This window comes from Pteropus medius, unplaced genomic scaffold, assembly GCF_902729225.1.
Source record: "Pteropus medius unplaced genomic scaffold, Ma_sr-lr_union100, whole genome shotgun sequence".
Taxonomy (NCBI): domain Eukaryota; kingdom Metazoa; phylum Chordata; class Mammalia; order Chiroptera; family Pteropodidae; genus Pteropus; species Pteropus medius.
Genome location: NW_024344374.1, coordinates 1,192,004 through 1,200,390, shown reverse-complemented (window position 1 = coordinate 1,200,390; position 8,387 = coordinate 1,192,004). Strand labels below are relative to the sequence as shown.

Below are 8,387 nucleotides of genomic sequence, written 5' to 3'. Positions count from 1 at the left end.
CAAGGCCTGTGAAAGGTAAGACTAAAGTGTTGGTGTCCAGAGGGTTTTCAGCCTCACGTTCTCTGTCCCTCCAATCCCAAAGACTGAGTAAACTAACCAAGGAAAAAAAAAAATGCTCAAAGTTCGGGTTTAGAGGAAGCGATTTCCACTAGTGCCGTCAGCCGCCTAGAACGTAGCAGAGACAGTCTTCCGAGAAGTCCTAAGCCCCCCATTTCCTGCTTGTCCTAGGCTGCCAGGTGCTGACCCAGGACTGGGCGATACCAGCTGCACCCCACCACTTCCCACTCTTCTCCCGCAGCCCTGCGGGGGTCTGCAGGACGTCGCCCATTTAAGGGGCGGGGCGCGGCTCCATGTGCTTTCTGCTGAGTGCCTGAACTACAAAAACAGAGGCCGGGCAAGGGGGCGGGGAAGGAGGGAGAAAGAACAGGCTTTGACCGATAGTAACCCCTGCGCTGTGCTCAGCCGAATCTATAAAAGGAACTAGTCGCGGCAAAAGCCCGGTAATTCCGACGGAGAGCGAGTGGGGCTGGGGCTAGCTGATCCTACACCTCTCCCCGGGCGCAGGTGGGCAGGAAAGGGGCGCCGCAGGACCAGCGCCGCCAGAGCCAATTTCCCTGGGCGCTTTGCTCCCTTCTCTTTCTTTTCTCCCCCCACACGCCAATTTGTTTTGTTTTGTTTTCTCCTCCGGAAGGGTTCTGCAAGGAGTGAGGAAAAGAGACGCAAACACAGAAGTGGAAGACAGGTAAGAGGTTCTCTCGTGACTTAGGCGTTATTGTTTTGTTTCGGGGCCGAGGAGGCTTTGGGAAGGACTAGATTTCGGGACTTTAGTCCGAACCCCCACATCTCCAACTCTTGTAACGCAAATGCTGCGGGGGTAGTGTAAATGTGGGAAGGACCTTCTAGGAGAGCTCCGGCGACTCAAGACGCGGCGCAGCTGCGCTCCGGGCTCGCCCTTCGGTGGAGCCCAGAGAGCATCTTTGCGCGTGGAGACCCGGGCGCAGCACCTAGGGCTCAGTGGGGTGGGGGGCTCCCAGTCATTTGGGGGCGCTGCTGCCGGAGTGGGAGAGTGGCAGATCCTGCACCGAGCGCTTCCCTTTGTTTGGAAGAGCCTTAGATGTCTAGAAACCCCTCTGGCTAAGGGTCGGTCTGCGCCCACTCGGATGAATGCTAGCACTTAGTTCTCGGTTCTTAAGAAGCTGGTCTGAGTTGGGCTCTGACCTGGGGATCCCCGTGCGCCCCCAGACTGGAGCGGCGCGTTCTTGTACCGAAAGAACTCGACTGGACGGTGTCCCACACGGGGTCTGTAGCGCTGTTGCTCCGTTGAGGCTTCAGGGGCTTTGTTTGACTTGGGTGTCCTGCCTATGGTCTCAGTGCGCTCACCCAAGCTGGTGTCCCTGGCGCGCGGTGGGGACAAATTTTGTTCCTTTTAAAAACAGAAGACTTACAGAGAAGGAGAGCCTGCGGAAACCTAGAGCTGAGGTGCCCATTCTCCCGCTCCTCCACCCCCCATCATCCTTCTTTTTGCTGCTTTTCTCTTGGGGCAGCCTCAGGCAGGGCACGGATGGAGAAGCTGAGGCGAGATGGTGCAGGGGAATGACCGGGAGTAACCCCGGCAGGCGGTGCAGAACTCAGAGCTCCGCCGCGGGGCTGGGCTCCGTGGTGGGGGTGGGGAGGGCTGGGCAGGGCTGGGCGCCGGCTGCCTGTGGCCCCGGGGGACTGCCCGCAGCGCCTCCTGGCCGGGTGGCTTGGGAATCGGCCCCGAGACCAGAGTGGGGCAGGGCTCTGCAAAGCATTGTCTCTCTCGGATTCCAACCGAGATCTCGTCAGGAAGGAAACTTGGGTGATCAGGCGAAAGCCTGTCTGGTTGTTTTTTATTAGAATGTTTCCTGACTCCCAGATCGTTGCTAAATCGGAAGGTTCTTGAGTCGTGGGCCAGTGCCAGGGCTTTAGTGTAGGTGCCATTTTTTTTCAGTACTTGTTAGAAAGAAGGACATAAACAAGATGAAAAAAGGGAGAAAGCAAAGAGACAGAAAGAAGCTTCTGGCACTGAAAGGAATTGACTCTATCTTTCCCATCATTGATAACTACCATGAGCTTTTAAAACCCAAGGCTTTTTAGTGACTCTTCACAAAATGAGTGGGTGGTATATACGTTCATATACTAGAACACCAATTTGATATTAAAAAAAACATCCTTGGTTATGAAAATCAGCAAGTCACTTTGTAGGGGCGGACCCCCACCCTCCACACACAAGGAACACCTCACAAAATTTTCCAAGTTCAAAAGTGGAGTTTTACCGGTTCTTTGAACAGTAGTATGGGAATCCAAGCCTAAGTTTTGATCTGTTCTGACAAAACTTAAATTTCAACTGAGGAAAGTGGTTAATTTCTCATCTCCCCTTTTATTTCAGCCCATTTTTCTAATACCATAAAAATAACGGAAGCTTTCCGTTAATACCATTCTCTAGAGACACTTCTCCCAAATCAAAGAAAATGTGAAAGCATGGAGAATGTTCTGGAGTAGAACTTCTTCAGATAGTATAATAATTTTCAAGTACAAAGTATCCATTTTTACATGTTCCCCAAACAAGCATTAAAATAATTCATGATAGAGAGAGTTTGGAAAACAGTGGATACACAGAGCAAATTAGTATCTACTTGAGAAAAATCAGTAGAAACAGAGTGAGTGACCAGCCTTAGTGATGACCATGGTCCATGTAAGAGGTAAGAATTGGTACTGTAGTCAGAGCGATTCATAAGCCCCCTTGGAAGGATAAGCCTGGTGTTCCAGAATGACATATCTGATTGTGAAGGAGACACCTGAGATATGTGTGTCTCCCCTCCAGCTGAGCATTCCAAATCTTAACCCTTATAAGTATTTTGATTTACATCCAAATAGAGGCCTGTAATGAATGCTGGACATATTTTGACTTCAAGAATATTTATACGTCATGTGAGACAATGATTATTTTAGGATTGGAAAAGGGTGATTGGGGTTTGGTTGTTTTCAACCTCTGCTCTAGAAGTCTCTGTGCTTACATTATTAATAATTAATGGAACCAAATGAAACTCAGTGATACAGCTTTTTATTATCTTCTATAGTATTTACCGTATGTGGAGAGAAGTTGGAATGTTTTTCCAGCTAAATTTTTTTTAGGGATCTCCCTTCCCATAAAGCAAGTTGCTAATACTATTATTTGTAGTGATCACAAATTGTTAATATCTTCATGATTTCAGTTTTTAGCTCCTAAAATAGTTAAGTGGACATTGCTTTAGACTCTTATGAACTTTTCGGATATCTAGGTGTGATTTTTGCATTTCTAAAATACTCTCAAATCCAAATATATTTTTATTTACTAACTGGATACTGAAGAAATTTTGCAAGTATAATCCTCCTATGGCCAGTTACTCCAGAATCAAATTTTAAATAAACTTTCTGAAAATTTGTTTTATTTAACTCTTCCGGCAGAGGGCCTACACTAAAAATTGAGACCCTCTTCGTATCTGCATGTGGAAATAACCATAAATGCCAAAGTTATTGCAATGTTTATTTAATAGACACTATTAAATAGCACAACGTGCCAAGTACTATTCCAAATGCTTTTCAAATACTAATTTTATCTTTATAGCAAACCTATTTATTATTCCTATTTTGTAGATTAAGAAACTGAGAGGTTAACTAATTTGTCCCTGGCCATACATCTTGGAAGTGGCAGAACTAAGATTTGAACCTAGCCAGTGAGCTCCAGTGTGCTTGAACTCCCACACTAAACAGCGAGGTGGTGCAGTTACAGATGCTGGAAACAGAGGACTTTCCAAGGATGCTTACTGTGTTCTGGTACGTTCATCTACTAAGTCCTTATCAGAATCGACAGCTTGTATCATATTTCCATTATTGCTGTAAGTGAGTTAGCCAAATTCTCTTATGCTTGTTGGGACATTGGTTGCATAGGGATTGCAACACCATGGAAAGAACAGACAATAAGATTTACTCAATTCTCTAATTCTTGAGTTGAGTTAAAATGAAAAACGTACTATTGTTTTAGTCAGATATTCGTGAGTAGGTCTGTGACCTCAAAATATTTTTTTGTGCAATACACAGAAAATGGAACAACAGAGTGTTTGGCTGTAAAGGCATAAGGAACAAAAGACAAAGGGAAGATAACTGTTAGTTTAACTGTCAATCCTAACCGATGAAGTTTTAAAAAGTTGATTATAGTACAATATGATTCCTGCCTGTTTTATCCTTAATTATATTTTAGACCTTTTGAAATAAGCTATTTCTCTGTTACTGCCATTTCTGTGTAGGAACCAAATTTAGCCTTTGCCTAGGCATTTTTCTCTGAAAGAAAATTTGGTTTTAAAGTCTGCTTTATAAAAGTGAAATAGAATGGGAAACTTTTTCTTATTAAGTGGTGTAGCAAGTTAGAGATAAGCTCTTAGAAAACATTTCTTCTTGGTAAAAACAGTTACATTTATTGTTGATTTACTGTGTGCTGGATGTTGTTTTAAGCATTTTACATGTAATTATTCAGTTCATTCTCATGAGACCCACGTGAGGTGGATACTGTTATTATCTTCCCTTTATAGTTGAGGCAGCTGAGGTATAGACAGGCTAAGTAGTATGATCATGCAATTTGTAAGTAGTGGAGCTGAGGTTGCATTCCAGGTAGTTTGGTTTCCATGAAATTACCAATATCAGGGCAAGGACTTTGTCAAAATACCAAAGTTTTGACAATTGAAATACTTACTACCAAGAGGCAAAGAGTGACTCTCCCTTTTCATTTGGATATTTTCACCTAAAAATAGTTCTTTGGATACATAACCAGCATACATGCTGTTAGAGAGGTGCGTTTTAGAAATATTTGAAGCCAGAGAATGAAAATTTCATATTTAAAATTGCTTTCAGATAGACCTTTCTGTTACTGTGCATTCTGTTGAGAGTGATACACTGTGTTAAAAAAAAGAGCTTTTATCCTGACAACGGTCGATCGGAGGAAGCCACATAAGACTTGGAAAATGAACTTTGAAATTCTGACTTCTTACATTTTGAAAATCTACTTTAAGGCATTATTTAAATGCCATCCTTCTCATAGACCCTTGTGGATTCACTCCTCCTTGCCAACATAGAGTTTAAAATTAATTATCCCCTTCTTTTTCACTCCCATAAGATTGGATCATAGCACTATTCGTGCCATGTATTTAACTGTGTTTCTTGATGTAGTTAAGATTTGTCTTCCTTTTGAGTGTATGCTTTTCCAGGAGAAGATCTTTCATTCATTCTCCCTAGTCCTTGATTCAAACCCCTCATTATGGCATATGGAAGGGGTTCAATAAATGCTGACTTTGATAAGTCAACGAGAATGGGAAACTAGTGTTGTTTCTTATATTCTGAAAGGTGAATTAAAATGATGGGATAATCATAGAAAAGCATTAGAAATAGAGTTATATGAGAAACAACTATAGTTAAGGTTAGGTTTTTGATTGAGAAATTTTAGTATGTACTTAAATTATCTAGGCCAGCTAACTTTTTGCAGAACAATTCTAATTCTCTTGTTTCATTTCTCTTTCTGAGGCAGCTGTGATTTGAAAAAATGCTATAGTCTAACATTTTACATTTGAGTACTTTGATTTGGAAAGTAATTTATTTTTTAAATAAGAATGAGATAATTCACTAAGTAATTTATAATTTAAATAGTTTTTAAAAACCAAAATAACCTCTCATGCACAGGAGCAATTCTGTTATTCATTGAGTGAGTGAGTGAGTGAGTGTGTGTGTGTTTAAAATTCTGCAACATTTTCTATGCCAAATCCAAATTTCAAGAAGTATTTCGGAGTCAAAGCATTTTATCTGGCTAGTCTTGAAGTCAAGATGTTTTATTATAACTGGTATTTAGTATGGGACATTTGCTAAGGATAATTATATATATGTAAAACCAATCAGTGGTTATTATTTATTAGAAGAGGATTTTTTTACTACCTTTAGAATATGATAAAAGCTATGGATTCTGTCCAGCAAAAATATAGAAAGACATGTAAACTCCAAAATTTAGATATAATCACATATAATTACAATTATATGTATAATTGTATTTCGCATATAATTTTAGAAACCCACTAAGGAGCCATGTGACCTTAGGCAAGTCATTTTACTTTTCTGAGATTTAGATTCTTGGTTCATAAAATGAAAGAGGCTGAAATACTTGACTTTTTAAGATCCCTTCAAGCTATTATGTCCTCTAACTCTAGGTCTGTATTTAGGAAAAAGGGTGATCTTTTGGAGCCTCTTAGAGCTACGTCTTGAGGGACATTAGTATAACAGATGATGTGGATTTTGAAAGGTAGAAGGTAAACACCTAGGGGATGTATAAGAGCGTTCCTGATGAGAGTAATAAGGGAAGAAAGGATGATGCAGGAGAGGAAGAAGGAAAGAAAGTTGTCGAATTAGGTGGACAAAGCCTTAAATAATAGAGCCAGAAGGAAATTCTTATCTGAAATGCAAAGGAAGGAGGAGTTAGTTCAGTTCAATAAATTTCAGTAGAGCAAACATGATGTAGTGAAACATAGTGAGACATTGTCCTCATCTCTGACCCACTATTTGGAGCATCTCTCTGAAGTAAAATATTTATTTGAACTCTCCATCCTGGATATCACCATTTTGGGTATAGATTTTGCTTCTTACATTACAGTCCTCTTAAGCCAGTATGTGTTAAAAAGGAAAGCTAACTGACCCTAAGACTCATTCATCTTCCAAGAAAGGAACACCTATGCCCGTCTTAGAGAATTGAAAGAACCTTATAAGGATATTTCTAAATACCTTAAGAGACTCTCCTTGGGGGTAGGCGGGCAAAAACAAAGCTTTCTAAAGTATTGCCATGAATTTGTTTCAGAAATCATAATAGATTAGGACTGGAAGGAAGAAGGGAGAAGAAGGAGCAAGAAGTTTCAGGGCTGGGGGCATGGGAGAGAAAAGGAGCTGTTAAGAGGTTTTTTGGGTTTCATATCTTTATTTACACTTGCTCTGCAAAATTCCTGTAGGATGCCAGGTTGGGAATAATTGTTTTTGCCAAGAATTAAATCAAGCTTATTTTCTTTAAGAAGCAAGTCCCCAAGGGTATAGCAGTTTGAAATTGATTCCATCTGGTATTTTGATGATCCAAGTTTGACATAAAGGGAACGCTGATGGAAGGAGCAGCTTTCTTTGGAAAGGCATAAAGTGAAGACTCAGATTACTGAGTTTAGCCTGACCTTTCTCCACATCCAGAGGCAGGGCCTTGGGATGGAGGTGGCAGTTTATCTTAGCTGGGTGAGGTGTGATCTCTGGTACTGGAATAGGGAGGGAAGAAGAAGACATAATATTACATATATACATATAAATTATGTATGTAAATCAGATGAGTTAATATATAAAAAATACCATTAAACTGAAATTCATTTGTTCAGCAAATATTTTCAAACATCATGTAAAGTATACTAGGTGCTGAACAAATGTGAAAAGACTAGACTAAGGATCTGCCATCATAAATGCTCTTTAGCTGGACATTCAAGGTTCTTTAAAACAAGACTAACTTCTTTTTGACAACTTTGTCCCAGATTGTAAAAGGCATACACAAAGGAACTACACCTGGTTTTCTCTAGTGGTCAGCATGTCGTATAGCTCAGACACTTTGTTACCTGAATCTCCCTCTACAGGTTTTCCTCGTTTCTCTGACTTCTACTTTAAGAACCCCTTCTTGCTATTTTTTGGCTCCTCATTGTTCTGGAAACTCACACCTATCTTCTGTAGTTGCTTTTGTTTGCGCTGTACCCTCTATTCACATTCCTCATTGACTGAAATTGTACCCATTGACCATGGGTAGATGAGAGCACAGTGTGGGTTAGGTCTCCCCTACATTACCTCATTAAATCTTCACTGTAACCCTGACATAGGCAGCATATAGGCTGCTCAAATTATTTAAATTGACTCACATTTTTGTAATCATCAATATATTTTAAAAATTAACGTCATATTGGTCTTCTAAATTGAAAATCGATATCAGTTGTCTCGAATAGAAGGTAATTAAAAAAATAATTAAAATAAATCATTATTTTTTTAAACAGTCTGTATAATAAAATTGCTTTCCAAGATGCTAGCTGACTCTGAAACTTGCTCTCACTTTGTTAAAAAGGGAAATTAGCCTGTATTAAAAGAGGTGTAGAAGAGAAGACCAGAAAAAAAAAACCTTTCTTTTTAATGTAATAAAATTTTTATGAAGGCCAAAGAAGTGCCGAAAAGAATAAAATTTTCTCATTATGTGATTCATTGTTCAATGCTGTGCCTGTCCATCTTCTAAAACCTTCTAAGTACTGCTTAAAGTTATCTCGTGTAGCTCTCCTGCATTTGGGGAA

General features: G+C 40.4%; 1 protein-coding gene across 7 annotated transcripts in view; it reads left to right on the top strand.

Moving 5' to 3' along the window:
• The first annotated feature begins 405 nt into the window (after positions 1-405).
• The window catches only part of ABCA1 (ATP binding cassette subfamily A member 1), a 119,707-nt gene continuing 111,725 nt past the window's right edge, over positions 406-8,387 (top strand). For 3 of the 7 annotated variants that reach the window (XM_039870605.1, XM_039870607.1, XM_039870606.1), the window contains exon 1: positions 507-742. The gene's annotated coding sequence lies outside the window, so the exon portion shown is untranslated. Of the gene's footprint in view, positions 743-3,657; positions 3,838-8,387 lie in introns of all 7 variants that reach the window. The other 4 variants (XM_039870600.1, XM_039870601.1, XM_039870604.1 and 1 more) reach the window with 4 other exon arrangements.